Source organism: Bos indicus x Bos taurus, chromosome 8, assembly GCF_003369695.1.
Source record: "Bos indicus x Bos taurus breed Angus x Brahman F1 hybrid chromosome 8, Bos_hybrid_MaternalHap_v2.0, whole genome shotgun sequence".
NCBI classification, from domain to species: Eukaryota; Metazoa; Chordata; class Mammalia; order Artiodactyla; family Bovidae; genus Bos; species Bos indicus x Bos taurus.
The window spans coordinates 30,800,523-30,820,799 of record NC_040083.1 but is presented as its reverse complement, the minus strand read 5'-3'; the positions used below and the strand labels follow the sequence as shown (position 1 = coordinate 30,820,799).

Genomic DNA, 20,277 nt, shown 5'->3' with positions numbered 1-20,277 from the left:
AATAAAGAAAAAGGAAAAAGCATCATTAAAAAAAGAGAAATGAAATAAATTCAGATATCCATATTCACAATAAATATAAACAGGTTAGACTCACTGAAGAACAGGCTCACAATCTGTATCTCAAAAATGAAAATGAGAGTTGTAAACAGTCTGATGTCAACCTATAATTTTTAATATATAGAATAATAATATATGCTACACATAAAAAGGTATTTATGTGATTTCATCATTACAACAATGAGTTATTGATAAAAGGACACATTCTAAAATCAATTACAGTTATAGTTACTTTTAGGAGTGGACAGATGGAAGTGGTAGCTTTTGATTAGAGAGAGGTCAAAAGGTGACTTTAGCTTTCTCTACTTTTTTAAGGAAACTATAATTTTAGAATGTTTTAAAATGTCTAAAATGTTTAAAATGTATAAAAATTAATTGAGTTGAAGTATTTATGGATAAAGTGGTGAAATGCATGGTATTTTCTTCCAAAAAATGGAAGAGGACAGAAGAAATATGACTGGACATGAAACAGTGGCTATTAAAAGTGAATAATGGATACATGAGGATTCACTATAATATACACACCATAAAATGTACATTATAAAGTTTTCATAAGGAATCTGTATTTGTACCATTAAAAGCAAATTTATTCTGATTTTCTGATGGCTAGAAGTACTGCTTCTAGTTTTACCAAGCCCTGTGAGATAAGAGCCTCCGAAGCAGATCTATGGCCCCGGATTAGCTAATTCCAAGTGAGACTGAGCAGCAGGGCAGGAAGTGATAAATGACTATTACTGTTCTACTTCCAAACACACACACAGAGCAAACTAAAACCCCACCACTAGAAATGACGGGTCAACCCAAGAGAGTACATAAATATAAATTTGTTTCAGTTGAAAGAAAACTTATCTTTCATGTATATGTAAATGATGATTCAATATTATGAAAAGTCACACAATATATTTAAGTTAAAATTATAATATGGGCAAATGGCATATTAATCCACATTTGGAAATACATAAATTATAATCATTACTCTGATCAGGAATCTACATACTCTAAACAAATTTGGTGATAATAATCATCTCATTCCTTTTCCTAGGAATTTTCTAATATGGAGAAAAGAACTTACTGAAAATACATATAGATATTAGGCTATTTAGTAACTTACAGACACACTTACACAACAATGTGTTTATACTAATAAACATTAACTTTATTTAATGTTCATTAACTTTATTTTGGTTTTGAAAGCTACTTCCTTTTATTTTTAAAACTGTTGGCCTGAAGTGAAAGGTTCATTGTCCTTTCAAAAGGTATAACATGTTCTGTCCTTAACTGCGGACTTCCTAAAAGCACAAAGATACTAATTTTATACAGACATTTTGCCAGATTCATATCCACTTCTAGAAACACACACATAAATTATATTTTGTGATGATTTTGAGTCAAGCTCCTTATTTATTGCTCACACTCAAAGATGAAGTCAATTTTATGATTGAAAGCAGCCTTAAAAAACACATAGGGCACAGACAAATGCAAGTTTGTGAAGGTCTGGTGAACTATAATTTAAAAAATAACTATAACAATTTAAACAATAAGAATCAGCAGTGTGTCTGGGATTAGAACCCCAGGCTGCTTTATTACTCAACTGACTTTTTGAAAAGGCCGGACTTTTTTAAAATATACTACAAACCAATTAAGTTTATAGCCCGTTGTACTATATTCATTTCCTTCCTCCTCCATCATCCATATATTTTTTTTTAAAGAACAACCAAGGAGACACACACATACACACTGCTAGAGAATTGGAGATTCCAATCCCTTCTCTTGGGCAACCATTTTTATGTATTTTCCATCCATTTTGTTCTCTCTTAAAACAATCACCCCTACAGGAAAGGGACCCTCTGCCCAAATCAACTCACACCAAATATGGTGACTCCGTAAAAAGATTTAGATGCTTCTGAGAATAAAGATTTAGCCTCTTCTGTGCTCTCATCCCCTAGCTAAACGCAGGAATTGAGGTTGGTGGGCAGTTTGCTCCTGTTTGCCACCACACTGTCAGTGTTGAGAGCCAAGCAGCAACAGGCTGGGCGCACTTCTTGGACAGAACCAGGCAGGGGAATCCCTCCAAGGGCTGCCCCTGCAGGCAAACAACACTGGGTCCACATCAGACTCCAGAGGCAGCCAGCTGTTCATACAGCACTCACTCCAGCCGTATAACTGAACTGAGGGAAACCAAAAATGGACAGGGGGATTAACTCTGCCACAGGATCCTCAGGTGTCATTCCTCTAGCTGGCAAAATCCACCAGAGAAAGTACTGCAGGCGCCTGCCTCCTGCCCTTTGCCTGCCTGGAACGAAGCAATTCTCCAGTGGGCAGGGCCAATGGTGTCCCTGGTGCTTAGAAAAAGCACGAATACACAAAGCGTCCCCACAGGACCCTGTAACACGGCCCGGCAGCTGCCAGTCAGTTCTGTGTTAAGACTGACCAACTGCAAGAGGAGGTGATAGACGAAGCTCTGTCGTTCCTGGCTGCCCTCTCAGAGATGAGTTTGTGAGATCTCAGTAACAATACTGGCATATAACAAAACAATTGATGGCTTCGTCAGTTGTGACTCAATGATTCCTTAGGGGAAAGCCCCAAAGAACAGTAAAGAGAGACAGACTTTTCAACACAGATACACTGTGGAACTAGGAGATGGAAGGCCATAATATCACAACCATACTGCTTCAACTTACCTCCCCATCCAACTAGCTCATGCTATTCATCAAAGGTCATCCAAGGGCTTTGCCCCATAATTTAAAAAATAACTCTACATCCACCATTCCCAAACAGTTTTTCCTGTTCTGGAATCTTTTCTACAAAAATTATGAAGCGTTGTCTATAATATCGCCACTTAGCTATCATTTAGCTGTAAGTACTAAACGTAGTTAGATATTTTTATTTTTCCCCATCAATCAGTGCTTCCTAAATTCCGTCTGTGGCTTTCATGATTTCCCTTTGCTGAATCTGGATGGAAACACAGACAACGTTTACAAACTTTAATCAGAAAAGGGCAGCCTCAAATTTCTAACGGGAAACCCTCTGGGAAGAAAACGGCATACTGAAATGTGACTTAACGTGGCTGTTTTTCTTTCCTGGACTATGCTTGTGGTGACTAGAGGTCTGCACCCATGTTGACTCAGTTACAACCCTTTGCTATGCTGAGAAATACCAGGCATGTGCTGAAAAGTACCAGGCATGTGCTGAGAAGGGCTCACGAAAGATCATGCTCTCTTGCTCTGAGTCCATTCTTTGCCATATTTGTCATGGAGCATTTAGAACCCTTAAGTTTAGCTGGCAGAAGAAACTAATGCATTTTTGCAATTATTAATGCTTAATAATTTCAAATATCTTATTTAAAGACATCAGAAAAGTTTGTGACCTTTTACCAAAACAACTTGTTAACACCTTATTTTGTTGATAAGGAGTAAAAGGTCAAAGAGATTACTAACTTTCCCAAGATTACATAACTCAGACCTTTTATTAAGCAATCCTATTTCTACAGCCATTATTATGCAGGGGCACTGTAAAGTTTACATAATAAAACATCAATAACTATCTGAAAGTTTCAACCAAAGGTAGTCTTAATTCATCTACAAGAGGATACGGGGGCAGAAGAAAAATGGAGAAATAATAAGCTTAAAAATCTTACTCCGTTAGATTGGGTGTCTATTAAATTCCCTAAACAACGAACTGTTTCATTTTCCATGTCATTTTGTGGATTTTTTTTTTTTAAAGCAACTTTATTGCTCAGGTACAAATTAACCACCAAATATTCTCTTAAAAAGCCAAAGGTTTCCTCATATATAGTCACCACTGGAATATTTAAAATGCAGGTGTGTTGCAATCCACAACTAAGCCAATAATTTGTCATTTAAGACTGTTAAAATATGCTCTTCAATAACAACTGATAATAAAACTGTATATAAGAATTGGTTTCTGTTGCATCTAGTATAATAACTCTTCCATAAGTGAGTTTTTTAGACAATGAACTGGCATTTATTGTTACTCTTTGAAATGAAACCATTTATGAAATAGCTGTCATATATCCCTATCTTCTTAAACACAGCATATGTGCTTCACAAACATGCATGTTTAAACCTACCAATAGCTGAATATTAGATATACCCACTTTCAAGTAAGAAAACTGAGGCTGAAAGATTGAAGTATTTTCTCCTATACTCATGAAGTATGTAAGCAACAGAGCTAACATTAAAAGCCAATCTGAGTTTGACTGACATGAAAGTCAAGTGCTTTCCACCAAATCATAGCTCTGTGCTCTAATAATAATACTACAGGAAAGAAAATAGCTACTTACCTTCAGATAAGTAGCCTCAAACAGCCATGCTTTCAGAGGTCCCAAACTGCTACTATAAGGCTCTCTTGAAAAAACATTCTTACCATTTCACTAGTTGAGATTCTGGGCAAGTTAACTTCTTGGAGCTGCTGTTGTAAAGTAAGCATTAACAGTAACATATGCAAAATGCCTAGAAGAAACAGGCATACAAAAGCCGCTGCTATCATTATTTCGTCTTCTAGTGTCTGCACCAACTCAATGGACATGAGCTTGGGTAAACTCCGGGAGTTGGTGATGGACAGGGAAGCCTGGCGTGCTACAGTCCATGGGGTCGCAGAGTCAGACAGGACTGAGCGACTTAACTGAACTGAGTGTCTGCTGTTTCCAATTTGAACGTAACTCTTTAACAGGAGTGAAAATTTGATCATTTCTGACCTTGGTCTTGTAAGTTACACTATGTCTTACCTATGTAGTAAATAAAGCATTTAGCTTTAGGACAGCTTTCCCATTGCTGAAAAATACACGTACTTTTTGTACTACTGAAGATCCCACAAATCACTCGCTCTAAAATACTTCAAAGAAGTAGAAATGAACCCAAAGAAAGTGTAGTCCAAAATTCAGCTTAGTCAAATAACTGACACTTTAAAAAGTGTTAAGTTACCAACCAGAGGAGACAGACGGAGAGGGAATAGATGGGGTGTCTGACAAGACAGAGATAAACGAACAGGAAGAAAGGAAGAAGAAATATTGAGGTGAAGAAACTGAAAGGGGGAAGAAATAGAAAGCTGAAGGACAGCAAAGCAAGTTAGAAAGCCCTGAGAAAAGTCCTTAGCATTGGCCAGGCTAACAGGAGGTGGAGGGCGTGCTGACTAAGGTCACAGATGCCCAGAAGAACTGAATCATCTCCCTGCCAATGTAAAATCTGATCTCAAAGGAAGAACTGCAACTCAATCTTCCTGTATCCAAACACAGTAAAACTCATTACATTTGAGTCACTATCTTTTGAGTCAGTTATCAGAATCTCCTGAGATAAAGTATGTGAAAAAGTTTAGAAAATGGGAAGTTATAGAAGCAATGGCACCCTACTCCAATACTCTTGCCTGGAAAATCCCATGGACAGAGGAGCCTGGTAGGCTGCAGTCCATGGGGTCGCTAAGAGTCGGACCTGACTGAGCAACTTCACTTTCACTTTTCACTTTCATGCATTGGAGAAGGAAATGGCAACCCACTCCAGTGTTCTTGCCTGGAGAATCCCAGGGACAGGGGAGCCTGGTGGGCTGCCATCTATGGGGTCGCACAGAGTCGGACACGACTGAAGCGACTTAGCAGAAGCATTAGGCATTATTATTAATATCAACGGTATTGGTATCAGAATGGCTGACTGATGCTGTTGTTTCCTATCCCTAACTTCAGAAAATCAATAACAATAAAAAATTATATATACACAGCACTATTTTAGCAAGTTTTAAATAAGCACTTACATTTCCCAAAGCATAAGGCACAGGTAGATTCAGCAGGCAGATACTTGCACCAGATACTTCCATTCTCATACAAATAAATACACACTTTCACATCTAATTTTGCATTCATAATTGTGTTTTTGTTTTTTTTAAGAAAGCCATCCTAAATTCTATAAACTTTAAGCCCCCCCTCAAAAAAAACAAACTGTACTATCTGCCTCTATCACTAAACCATATGGCAAAGAAAAATAAAGACAGGTACCTTGCTTCCGAGCTCTCAATTTTGTAGAAAACAGTACATAATTACACTGCAACAAGATGTGCTAAATTTTGGGAGAGTAAAAGGAACCAATGCTATCAGAATGAGTCAGAAGAAAAAACTGAGAACGTGACATGTGAATCGTCCTGAAAGACCTGCAACTTGGGATATGAGGGACAGCCAGGAGAGGGAACGGCATCTCTTACAAATGGAAAGACACCTGCTAAGACAACAAAGCCACATAATTTAATGACAGTGGTTCTGTAGCACAAGGCTGCCACGCTAGACAGGAGAGGAGAGCCATGTTTTCATGGCCTTCGTGGGACTTTGCCCTACAGGGGGAGAGCAGTGAATTTTAGATACATGGGGCAGGGGTGGCAGGGAAGAGGGGGAGTTACTAAAATTTGTTTTCTGGGGGAAAAAAAATCTGGCAATAGGCTACATAGTTCATCAAAAATAGAAAAGAACTAGGGATTTCCCTGGAGGTCCAGTGGTTAAGTCTCAGCGCTTCCAACATAAGGGGCCCAGGTTCCATCCTGCAAACCGAGGGTTCATGAGCCTCAACAGAAGATTCCTTACGGCATAACTAAGAAAAAATCCCACAATTCTCAACCAAATTGTGACCTGGCACAGCAAAAGAAATAAATAAATACGTTTTAAAAAATAGAAAAGAACTAATAATAGAACAAACAGACGTTAGGTTGTTAAAAACAGCCCAGACCTGGGGTAGGGTGGGGGGTGGAGGGGGGCGGGAATGCAGAAATGTGAGCAAGATTAATGACAAGAAACAAGAGAAGTGATACAGACACACACATTAGAGAGTATTAAAAGGACCAGTGACCACTAGTTGTGTGTTTGGGACAGGTGTAATGTTTGAATGACAGCAGCAGAGGTCAACTCTTAGCATTTCTAATCTGGGAAACTAAAAATATCAGAGCATCATTAGCTTAAAGAGCAGAAAAAGAAATGTCACTTAGAGAAAGGGGGTAGAAATGCATTCCTTTTGGGCATATTGAGCTTGAAATGTCTAGAAAACAGAAAATAATAGAATTTAGGCTCCATGAGGGTAGGAACTTTTATTTGTATTTTTACATGTTGTTGATTTCTTTTTCTCACTGGACTATATCACCAGCCCCAGAAACAGTGGCTGGCCCAAAGCGGACACTCAATAAATATTTGCTGAAAGAATGAATCAATTACATAAGTGAATCTAAGGAGAAAAAAATTTGGAAGTATAAATCAGGGAATCCCTGGCCTAAAGATGTTGCTGAAGATAAAGAAGATTAATCAGGGAGAAAATAGAGATTAAGGAGAGAACAGACTGGAACTCTGGGAAACACAGACATTTAAAAATAGAACATAAGAATTACTTTAGGAGTAAAAATCCATTAGAAGTAAGGGCTCTTCATGCTTTATCACTCTCAACAGGTACTTAAAAACTCCCACCAGGGCCAACACTCTAGGCCAGGTTACTGTTTATTTAGCTGACCCTAAATAAGGATCATCATTGACATCACATTTGACATCACTTTGGTTCCTATACCAATGTGATAACAAATGACTTATGGAAAGTGAAAGGCGCTCAGTTAAGTCCAACTCTTTGCAACCCCATAGACTATACAGTCAATGGAATTCTCCAGGCCAGAATACCGGAGTAGGTAGCTGTTCCCTTCTCCAGGGGATCTTCCCAACCCAGGGATCGAACCCAGGCCTCTGGCATTGCAGGCAGATTCTCTACCAGCTGAGACACAAGGCAAGTCCCTGACTTATGGAAAATAACCTTAATCAAGTCAAATTAAATACAGAAAATCAAAATATCTTAGACATCAAACAATTATTTGTAAGAAAAATTCAAAATCCTAGTGGAATCAAAATATTCCAGCCAGATCCAAGATGAAATAATATCTACATACATGGAAAATCTGGGCTTTCCAGGGAGCTCAGTGGTAAAGAATTTGCCTACCAAAGCAAGAAACACAAGAGACACAGGTTCAATCCCTGAGGGAAAATCCCGTGGAGTAGGAAATGGCAACCCACTCTAGTACTCTTGCCTGGGAAATCCTACAGACAGAGGAGCCTGGTGGGCTACAGTCTACAGGGTCGCAAAGTGTTGGACACAACTGAGCATACACGCACGCAAAACATGGGGAAAAAAAAAATCTAAAAAATCAGTGATCAGGCTCTCTTATTTACCTCCATGCTGCTGCTGCTGCTAAGTCGTTTCAGCCGTGTCCAACTCTGTGTGACTCCATAGACGGCAGCCACTAGGCTGCCCCGTCCCTGGGATTCTCCAGGCAAGAACACTGGAGTGGGTTGCCATTTCCTTCTCCAATGCATGAAAGTGAAAAGTCAAAGTGAAGTTGCTCAGTCGTGTCCAACTCTTAGTGACCCCATGGACCACAGCCTACTAGACTCTTCCGTCCATGAGATTTTCCAGGCAAGAACACTGGAGTGGAGGGCCAGTGCCTTCTCTGACCTCCATACTAAACCAAAACAAATTCACCTCTAGATTGTCCATTAACTGAACAGGCAAACACTCAAAAATAAAGTCTGTCCATAGTAACTGAAACCAATGTTTTTCATAACCTGTACTAAAAGCTTTCTAGAGAGAATGCAGTATCCCTCTGACAGCAAAGAGATGCCACTCTCTAAACCAGCCGATACGCTCCTTAGGCAGTGGTAGTCTACACTGCTGAAGACACACTGAGGAAAATCAGTTGATAATTTCCATCACACTGGCCAGATTCCAAGTGGCTCAGCTAAGGGAAAATTATACAAAGAAGTCAAAAGTAATATGAACCTACTCAAACACAAACCTTAGCCATATAAGATAAGTAAGTGTGGACCAATTCAATCCCCTCATTACTAATTCAGAAATAATTATAACAGGCTACACTATTTAGTTACCTTATGTAATTCATAGAACTCACTAAGGCCATCCTAACAACCTGGTATTTTCTCTCTAAAAACAATTTAAAAGATCTTACTCTTTCAATAAACATGACTATTTGCTTCTTAATTAACCCATCTACTATTTAATCACATACATTAACTGTATTTTACTATGGCACTCAAAGGGCTGTTAAAAGTAAGATTATAAACCAACTTTTACTTTTGTAATAATCCAGAGAGTGCACCTGCTTTAATGGTGGTGTTCTGGGGTTTGTAGTTTTTGTTGTTACACAAAATTTCAATCAAGTGATGAGAAAGTAGCAACAAACATATACATGTTAAAAATGGCCTGAGAAATCTGAATGACCCCAGTAAGAATAACATGTTTTCATAAAATAATGACTATCCCTTCTCCAATTCCTGGTGTGTCCAATGATCTTAGGTGTAACATACACTGGGGGGCAATTATTTGGATAATTCAGGCACCAAATTACTCCTTTGTTATCCAATTCACTATATGATTGTTACATAAAGTTGTCAAAAGAAGTAACCAATAAAACTTTCAAAAATTGTAAGAGCTACCAAAAATATGTACAAAGGTCAGGAGAACTAGGCAAGTACTCTGGAATAAAGCTCGGGGCTCAATACTAAGAGTGACTTCATAATGTCATATACAAAAGCTTGTGGAAAGCCTCAATACTCATGCAACTTTTTTTTTTAATTAGCGGACATCTTCAAAAATTAGAAAAATTTAAACCTGCTTATTTTACAATTTACTAGGCTTTTTTTTTAAACAAAACATAACTTACATATTTTGAAACTTCAACTAACATTAAATAAGGGTATTCAAATTTTATGTTGATCAAAAAGGAACAGGAATTTAAGAAGATAGAGTAAAACTATCAAATACAAAAGTCTGACTCAACACAGTTGAAACCAAACAAGCACACTACAAGACAACGAAGTATAAGAAAATCCTGAAATATTAAAAAAAAAAAACTCTGAATGGTATATTCATACAATGAATTAATACTCAGCAATAAACAATAAAAAAACACAAGTAAAGGCAACACGGATGAACCCAAAATAGAGTCAAAACAGTCAGACACAAAGAACACACTGTATGACTCCATCTATTTAAAGCTCTAGAGAATGCAAACTAATCTATAGTGACAGAAAGCAGATCAGTGGTTACTTGGAGATGGGGAAGTAGGCAAGGCAGGAAAGGATTACCAAGGGGCATGAAAAAAAATCTGCCAGGGATGGACATGCTCGGTCTTGACTGCCAGGATGTTTCACAAGGGCCAAAACCCAACAAGCTATACAATTTCAATACATGAAGTTTATCATATGTGAATTTTGATTATATTAATACCTCAGTAAAATACTTAAACAAGCCCTCCTCACTCCTTGAGAAAACGGGAGAGCCTAAACATCCTGAGTTTAGTACCCAACAGATATTCATTGAATTTAACAGAGCAGCCTAGGGAGAAAAATTCAGGCCAAGGGGGACTGTTTACACAGACAAAGATATTGATAGATATATGGCTATGGCTATAGACAAACAGCTGAGAAAAGAAAAGAAGCTAAAGGCAAAGGAGAAAAGGAAAGAGACACGCATTTGAATGCAGAGTTCCAAAGAAAAGCAAGGAGAGATAAGAAAGACTTCCTCAATGATCAGTGCAAAGAAATAGAGGAAAACAATAGAATGGAAGAGACTAGAGATCTCTTCAAGAAAATCAGAGATACCAAGGGAACATTTCATGCAAAGATGAGCACAAAAAAGGACAGAAATGGTATAAAACAAACAGAAGCAGAAGATATTAAGAAGAGGTGGCAAGAATACACAGAAGAACCATACAAAAAAGAAGTTCATGGCCCAGACAATCATGATGGTGTGATCACTCACCTAGAGCCACACATCCTGGAATGCAAAGTCAAGTGGGCCTTAGGAAGCATCACTACGAACAAAGTTTAGCGGAGATGATGGAATTCCAGTTGAGCTATTTCACATTCTAAAAGATGACGCTGTGAAAGTGCTGCACTCAATATGCCTGCAAATCTGGCAAACTCAGCAGTGGCTACAGGACTGGGAAAGGTCAATTTTCATTCCAATCCCAAAGAAAGGCAATGCCAAAGACTGTTCAAACTACCACACAATTGCACTCATCTCACATGCTAGCAAAGCAATGCTCAAAATTATCCAAGCCAGGCTTCAACAGTACGTGAACCATGAACTTCCATATGTTCAAGCTGGATTTAGAAAAGGCAGAGGAACCAGAGATCAAATTGCCAACATCCGCTGGATCATCAAAAAAGCAACAGAGTTCCAGAAAAACATCTACTTTTCCTTTATTGCTACGCTAAAGCCTTTGACTGTGTGGATCACAACAAACTGTGGGAAATTCTTAAAGAGATGGGAATACCAGACCACCTGACCTGCCTCCTGAGAAACCGTATGCAGTTCAAGAAGTAACAGTTAGAACTGGACATGGAACAACAGACTGGTTCCAAATCAGAAAGGAGTACGTCAAGGCTGTGTATTGTCACCCTGCTTATTTAACTTCTATTCACAGTATTCATGCAAAATGCTGGGTTGGATGAAGCACAAGCTGGAATTGAGATTGCCGGGAGAAATATCAATACCTCAGATACGCAGACGACACCACCCTTATGGCAGAAAGCAAAGAAGAACTAATGAGTCTCTTGATGAAAGTGAAAGAGAACAGTGAAAAAGTTGGCTTAAAGCTCAACATTCAGAAAACTAAGATCATGGCATCCGGTCCAATCACTTTAGGCCAAATAGATGGGGAAACAATAGAAACAATGAGAGAGATTATTTTTATGGGCTCCAAAACCACTGCAGAGGGTGACTACAGCCATGAAATTAAAAGACGCTTGCTCCTTGGAAGAAAAGCTATGATGAACCTAAACTGCATATTAAAAATCAGAGACATTACTCTGCCAACAAAGGTCCATCTAGTCAAAGCTATGGTTTTTCCAGTAGTCATGTATGGATGTGAGAGTTGGACTATAAAGAAAGCTGACTGATGAAGAATTGATGCTTTTGAACTGTGGTGTTGGAGAATACTCTTGAGAGTCCCTTGGACTGCAAGGAGATCCAACCAGTCCATCCTAAAGGAAATTAGTCCTGAATATTCATTTGAAGGACTGACGTTGCAGCTGAAGCTCCAATACTTTGGCCACCACTGTAAAAGACCCTGATGTTACCATCTTTCTAAATTCCATATATATGATGGTAACAATAACCCTGTGTACGAGACAGTAAAAGAGACATTGATGTATAGAACAGTCTTATGGACTCTGTGGGAGAGGGTGAGGGTGGGAAGATTTGGGAGAATGGCATTGAAACATGTAAAATATCATGTATGAAATGAAAAAAATAAATAAATAAATAAAAGACCCTGATGCTGGAAATGACTGAAGGCAGGAGGAAAAGGGGACAACAGAGGATGAGATGGTTGAATGGTATCACCGACGCAATGGACATGAATTTGAGTAGGCTCCAGGAGTTGGTAATGGACAGGGAAGCCTGGCTTGCCGCAGTCCATGGGGTCACAAAGAGTCAGACAGGACTGAGCAACTGAACTAATTGATAAGAGAGATAAATACACACAAATATATGTATATTCTGCAGATTTAATCAGTATAAAGAGGCATTCCAGCACTGCACTTTTTCTAAAAGGGAATAGCATGAATACATTCACCACTCCCAGATAAATCATGAATGAAGTAGCCAAGCAGGGGGTCAATGTCAGTCAAAACTTCACTGACTCCTATAGATGAGGCTCCTCCAGTGCTAAAGTAGGAAATAAATGTTGCCCAGAGGCAGACTTCATGTTTGACTTACTAAAACAAATTACCTTCAAAAGCCTGGGGTGGATGGGGGGAGAAAGACGGGATACTTGACTTAAACCTTTTCAACATTATCCAGTAAAGCCTCAGACAAACTGGACCTGTTGGTGAAGAGGAGAACTAGCAACATACAAGAGAAGCTAGCCATTCCTTGTATAGATCAGAGAGGACCTTTTCAACTGTAGAATAATCTTTAGTATTTATGGTTCTATTGTCACAGTTTTGTCAGTTTAGTGATGTCTTATGAGCAATGGATAACAGATTCCCATTATCATTTGTTTCAGCTAGGTCCCTGAAGCAAGGCATACTACTGCTGCTACTGCTGCTAAGTTGCTTCAGTCATGTCCGACTCTGTGCAACCCCATTGACGGCAGCCCACCAGGCTCCACCATCCCTGGGATTCTCCAAGCAAGAACACTGGAGTGGGTTGCCATTTCCTTCTCCAATGCATGAAAGTGAAAAGTGAAAGTGAAGTCTCTCAGTCATGTCCGACTTTTAGCCACCCCATGGACTGCAGCCTGCCAGGCTCCTCTGTCCATGGGATTTTCCAGGCAAGAGTACTGGAGTGGGGTGCCATTGCCTTCTCCGAAGGCATACTAGGGCCCACCTAATTACATATTGTAAAGTTAATCCAAAATTAACTATATAGGTCTATAAAAACATTTACTTTTAAGCCCAGATCAAGATTTAAACACGCCTTCTCCACTGGCATCCTGTGTACCACATGATGCTCAGCCATATTATACCTCTTTAAAGAGTCAAGAGACACTGCTTCTAACGGATGCTGTTAATGTCAATTCAAATGTATGGATGTTTAATAATCTCAAATTATCCTCACTGAGAAGAATGACAATTAGTGAAAACTACTGATCAACAGTTGTACTTGTTCATTTGTATATCAAAACAAGCTGGGCGTCCTCATTTCACAAAATACTTGTTTTCTTTAGGGAGGGATAGCACCTAGGTGTGGAGAAGGCAATGGCACCCCACTCCAGTACTCTTGCCTGGAGAATCCCAGGGATAGGGGAGCCTGGTGGGCTGCCGTCTATGGGGTCGAACAGAGTCGGACACGACTGAAGCCACTTAGCAGCAGCAGCAGCAGCACCTAGGTGAGAGAACTAGTTTCTTTGCAGTTTCTTTGCACCTGTCTATGCCATCCATATTTTTCAATGTGCTTTCTTAATCATCAAAGTAAGTCACTAAAAGAAAAAACTATCTTATGTTTTAAAACATAAGTAATAAAGTAAATGGAAAGCATTCCTAAATGTATTCTTACTGTCAACATTAAATCATCAGCACAAGCGAAATAGGTTTTTCCTTAAGTTTTTGTTTTGTTTTTTTGTTGTCTAGTAACTGATGTTTCTGTTTTATTTCCTTTCTCATAAGTGTTTTACTTTTCACTTTCCCCTCCTGCATTTATTTATTTATAGCACCTCAGATATGGAGGTAGACTGGTTTACAACAGCATAATAATGAATGCTGATTTTGCAGATGTAAATAAAACTAAAAGGAAGATATAGATAACAATTCCCTAGACCAAACAAATTTAACCACCACAGTCAAGAAGAAAAAAAGCAGGAATTTAAGTATTGTTTTACCTTTTTAAAAAAAAAACTCAGCTTTCCAAGAACTGCTTTAACATTTCTCTAACAAATATAATTTCATCACTTCAAAAAAGTTTTTTTATTTTATGATATAGGATACAAATTACTTTTTAAATTATATTTTTTCAAAATGGAGAATAAATTTCTGGGGGGAAAAAAGACTATGCCAAATATTTGCCCACAAAAATGTGCACAGGATATACACACAATTGTCAGGCCAATATAATCTAAATAACAAATTATACTGTTTTAATCACACTCCAAAAGCATCACGAGATGCTGACAATGCTAATAGTTCATCTTTGCCAAATTTAATGTTTTACTCATTTTGTGAGAGAAAAAATATTTTAAGAAAACTGATGCTTTTATGAAACACTTAAAACGAATTCTGTCTACAAAAAGAAAAGGCCAATTTCCCAGTGAACATCAGAAGAGACAAAATAAGTGGCCTCAGACCAGAGATAAAATACCCTTTTCCTCACATAACAGTTTTCCTTTCTTTCCAAACATCAAATTACCACAGTAATGCTTAGTTACACCACTATAGCAGCCTCCTACAGGACTTCCCTCCCTGACTCCGAAACAGTCCAGTGTTTCAAGGTCTCACGAGTTTACAACCTACAGTCTGAGAGAGCCTTACGGTGTCTGTAAGAATCTATCATGAATTGTGGGTCCCCCCCAAATTTATATGCTGAAGTTCTAACCTCCAGTACTTCAGAATGTGACAGTAATCTTCTGGAACGTTGTGTTTATTTTGTGCTCTCTCCAGTGCCTAATTCAGTTTCTCATATCTCCTAATCTATTACTATCTACTCAATGAATGACTATCTTAGAGACCTTCTTGGGAAGTATCTCACAGGAAAGCAAGGATATCAGTTTTCTCTATCTAGAAACAGTTCATCTCCTTATTCTTAGCTGCCCATGTGGAAAATGAAAGTGAAGTCGCTCAGTCGTGTCCCACTCTTTGTGACTCCATGGACTACCAGGCTCCTCATCCATGGAATTTTCCAGGCAAGGAATCTACAGTGGGTGGCCATTTCCTTTTCCAGGGGATCTTCCCGACCCAGGGATCAAACCCCGGTCTCCTGCACTGCAGGCATTCTCTTTACTGTCTGGGCCACTAGGGAAGCCCCACCCATGTGGAATCCACTATAATTATTTAAGCACAGTATATCAATTTCACCATACTACATGTCATTTCCAATTGTATTTATACTGATGCTCTTTTATGCAGGAAACTAATTTACAAGACAAAATAATTCCATTCTTGTTATAAAGATGGGGTTGATAATGTTATGTAACAATGTATTAATAACAATATCAAATGAACTGCTACTTTAGGCCAAATGTGTTTTAAGAGCACATGTGACTGTTTAGAAAATACAACTGGTGCTATATCATCATTCACATGCACCATCAAGCTGTCCTGAATTGTACAGGAAGGTGTTTACTTCTTCACTCAATTACAGAATCTTTGGCTGATAGACGTGTATCTTGCTCTAATAACATATAGGGACATTTCCAATCCAATATGTTATCTCTGCCCAAAGATCTTTTGTGAAAAGCACAGAGGGCTTTGTGCATATTGTAAATATACAAAATGGAGCAACTCAACCTGAATCAAGTCTATGACATCAGACTTCAGATGTAATCTGGAGAAAATCATCTGCTCTTAACGCAGGACAGTATCTTCCAGGCAATTCATTGCTACTCTCCAGCTTCAAATCCCTTAATCTAAACCCTAGACAATGGGTGCATTTCTTTGGAAAGCAGAGCCCCTCCACCACAGCAGCTGAAGACCTGAATCAATGTGAAATTACATTTCAAAGTGAGTGAAGTGAAGTCGCTCAGTCGTGTCCGACCCTCAGCGACCCCATGGACTGCAACCTTCCAGGCTCCTCCGTCCATGGGATTTTCCAGGCAAGAGTGCTGGAGTGGGGTGCCATTGTCTTCTCCAAATTACATTTCAAGGCCTTCCATAAATATCTCAGAGCACCAAGCCTTGCAGACATGTAGTCAACTCTGGGGACAGCCTCTACTCTGACACCGTATTTATGCATTCAAAAGTTACCTAACACAGAAAGAGGACTGCAGGGACCACACAGGGCACTGCCTACATGCCAGGAATTTGGAACACAACAAAACCTGACTTCCACCTCTCCCTTCCCCAGCAACAACCACCACTGCGCTTAGGCAATACAATGAAGTGTGTTAAAGGAAGAAAGGAAACCAGAAACAAGTGAAGGGAAAAGAAATACTGAAAAGAGCCAAGGAAATGGGAGGGAAGGTATCACATGTGAGCAATCTAGTAGTAATACGTTGAGATAAACTTCATCGATTTTTTGTTTGTTTTACAAATAAGGTAGGCAAGACGAGCGATGATGAGTCAAGGAGCCCCCTAAAATACCTTTGTGTAAGTGACAACTCACTTGTGGAAAGGAATTTATGACACCCCCCAACCTCTGCTTCTCTCTACATAAATAAAGATATAGTTATCAAAACTGCTCAGGTAGCAGAGTAACTAGAAGTCACCAGAACTCACTGCAGAACACCCTGAGATATAGCTATCTATATTAAACTTAAAATAACTAAATATATAGTTTCTGCTAATCAGAAACCCTACTTTAGGCTAGATTCTAAAAAAGAAAGATGCCAAAAGGTTAAGAAAACTTTTTGAGAGTGAAACATGGAAATGAGAAAATCCAACACATTAACTTGTCCAACTACTGGGGAACAGTCTGCCATTTCCTAGGATACCAGAAACAGGACTTAAAAGGCAATGAAATTAAACAATACACTCATCACAAGAGGGAGTATGTAAGCGATACTTCTGAAGCCTGATCTTGATTGGCAACTTTTTCTGTAAAGTAAGACAGTAAACTTTTCAGACTCTGAAGGCTATCCATCTCTATCTCAACTATGCAACCAACTATGTCACTGCTTCTGTGAAAGCAGATACCAACAGTAAGAATGCATCACAGACAAAAGGAATGAATGTGGCTGTGCTCCAATTAAACTTTATGGGCACTGAAATGTGATTTTCATGTAATTTTCACGTCATGAAATGTTATTCTTTTGATTGTGTTTTTCGACCATTTAAAAGTGTACAAACCATCCAAAGCTCTTAAACTTTAGGGGAAAAAAACAGGCTGCGGCAGAAAGATCTGGCCCATGGCCCTTAAGTTTACAAATCTCTGCTTTTAAGGATTTTCCTGTCAACTGTGAGGAGCAGAGTGTGCAGTACAGCCCAGTCTAGATAAATGTCGCCCATGTGTAAACTAGCCCATTAGCAAGCAGGAAATCTGGGCACCCCAGACAAAATTATCTCCACCACCCTCCAAAGCTTCCAGCCCCTCCCTCAGGCAAGAGCGCAGGTGCATTCATCTTGAGCTTGGCATTGCATTAGAACTCTAGCCAAGGAACTTCAAGTTTTGTGGGGTTTTTTAATTCAACTGCCTAAATTCTACCAAGGGCTAAAGCAAGTATTAAGAAAATTTAGATGATGCAATTCTTACATAAAGTTCACTTTAGTCACCTATACCCAAATGTACATGTAATCCTGAAATCCCACTGCCATCACCTTGTAAGTTTTTCAGACTAGATATTATTTATTCTTAAAAGGCAACCTAAATGAGAAATGTCCAGAGAAACATAAAAAGGGATGTTTACGCCACAGCTGTCCAACAAAGCTGGATGACAAGTTTGGCCACTTTTCAGATTATTCCCCTCTCGACATCAAAAGAACTTGGGAGAGGTTTCCTTCTAGGCCGGGGAAAGTAAGGACCTTTCATCTGGTATCTCTGAAACACTAGCTGCCACCCGCTCCCATTCCGCCCACAGCACATAGCGCCCATACCCAGGTTCTGCCCTAGCAGAGCGACCTCAGCAACCCCAGCCGCGGAGATGGAGGGAGACGTCCCGCCTCCCTCGACTCGCCCCCGGACACTGAGCAGAGTCGGCCACCCTCGGCCTTCGCACGGCCCCTCCTCCTCTCCGCAGTCCCAGCTTGAATTTCCACGCGATCTACAGGAAAGAATAGCCTAGCCTTTGTGCCTCCGTAAGAACGCAAGCAAGAATTTACACCATCACCACCGGTGAAACAAACATACACGCACAGCGTATTCAGAGCAGCGCTTCCCTAGAAACATCCGGCATCCCGAGGCTGCGAAATTGCAGACAAAGGCGCCCCACTGGCGCGGGCTGGGGGTGGGGGGGCAGAGTGGAAGGAGGAGAGAGCAAAATGCGCCCATCAACGCGGACACGAGATGTTAAGGGCAAGGGCTCTAGGGGAAGGGGTGAAGAGTGGGGGCGGGTACCAGTGAGCCGCCGGTTCTGGGTGCCCCGCTGCAGCCGAGGCGAGGATCGCCAGTCTAGGGGCGCATCCCCATCCCCTGCCCACCCTCGCGGAGCGATGGAGTGGGCGTCCGGCCTGGGGCGCGGCCAGTGCAGCGAACAGCAACAGGCGCCCGTGCCAGGCCCGGGACTCCTCTCCCTGGCACCCTTACTATGCCCTTCCAGGCGAACGAAAAGATGAAACTTTTCAGCCTCTTAGAGTCAACAAGAGCAGAAGAGGAGGGAAGTGGCTGAAAGAACCAGGACAACCGCTCGGGAACCCGGCGAGTCGCAAAGGAAACTTCCAGACTCCCCTTATTTCAAGAGCCAAAGCAGCGTCTTCTCGGTAGCGCGGGGTGGGGCAAGCGCACCCCTCCCGCCGCCCGCCCTGAGCGCCCAGCCCCCGGCACCCGCGCACCTTCCCAGCCGGGGTGCGCGCAGGCCGCGGGGGCGCGCTCCGGCCTCCCGGCCCGGGCCCCGGCGCGGCTTACCCGGCTCGCGACGGCCGCCCCCGGCGGGAACGCTAAAGGGGCGGAGGGTGGGGACGCGGGGAGCCTCGCCTCGCCCACGCTTGCTCTCTTCTGTCCCGAAGTAACGGCCCGGGGAGGAGCTTCGGGATGAACGCGCACAGACGCTCCCGTGCGACCGAGAAACTTAATCCCGCCCGGCCACCAGCGGCCCGACGCCAGCTTCAGCCTCCGTCGCCCCCTCCCCCTGCGCGCGCCGCACTTGCGCCAACCGGGGTTGCCGCGGAGGCGGCGGCGTTGGCGGCGGCGAGGCTCGGGCCGCCCGGGCTGCGTGACGCCTGCGGCCGGCGGGGCGGCGGGCGCGCCTCGGCCAATCAGGGGGCGCGGCCCAGCCGGCCGGCCCGGGGTTTAAACCAGCTCGGCGGGCGCTCGGCTGGGATGTGGGGAGTGGGCTCTGCGAGGTTGCTGGGGTGAAGCCCCGTTTAATTCCAATGTCAAATTTTTTTAAAAAAAGAAGCGTTCATTTGGACAAGCCTGCCCCATGCAATATTTGGAATATTCTTCTACACTAAATTCTTACACTTCCCTGGTGGCTCAGACGGTAAAGCATCTGCCTACAATGCGAGAGACCTGGGTTCAATCCCTAGGTCGGGAAGATCTCCTGGAGAAAGAAATGGCAACCCACTCCAGTATTCTTTACTGGAAAATCCCGTGGACGGAGGACCCTAGTAGGCTATAGTCCATGGGATCGCAAAGAGTCGGACACGACTGAGCAACTTCACTTTCACTTTCTATACACTAAAAAATTGTTTATCTGAATTTCGGATTTAACTGAGCAGCCTTGATTTTATTTGCTGAATCTGGCAACCTTTGGAAACTGGTAGGCCCTATTACTAAATCTGAGAACCTCTTTTTTTTCTTTTTAATCCCAACGGAAAGGGCCACCCACTCCAGTATTCTTGCTTGGAGAATTCCATGGACTGACTACATACAGTCCATGGGGTCACAAAGAGGTGGACACGACTGAGCGACTAACACACACACACAC

The 20,277-nt window shown here is 41.2% G+C and overlaps 1 protein-coding gene across 12 annotated transcripts in view; it reads right to left on the bottom strand.

Annotated features, from left to right (window-relative positions):
* MPDZ (multiple PDZ domain crumbs cell polarity complex component) overlaps nt 1-19,490 on the bottom strand; it is a 175,244-nt gene extending 155,754 nt beyond the window's left edge. For 9 of the 12 annotated variants that reach the window (XM_027549240.1, XM_027549242.1, XM_027549247.1 and 6 more), the window contains exon 1: nt 19,254-19,490. The gene's annotated coding sequence lies outside the window, so the exon portion shown is untranslated. The remainder of the gene's footprint in view (nt 1-19,253) is intronic. The other 3 variants (XM_027549248.1, XM_027549252.1, XM_027549249.1) reach the window with 2 other exon arrangements.
* Between the last annotated feature and the right edge of the window lie 787 nt (nt 19,491-20,277).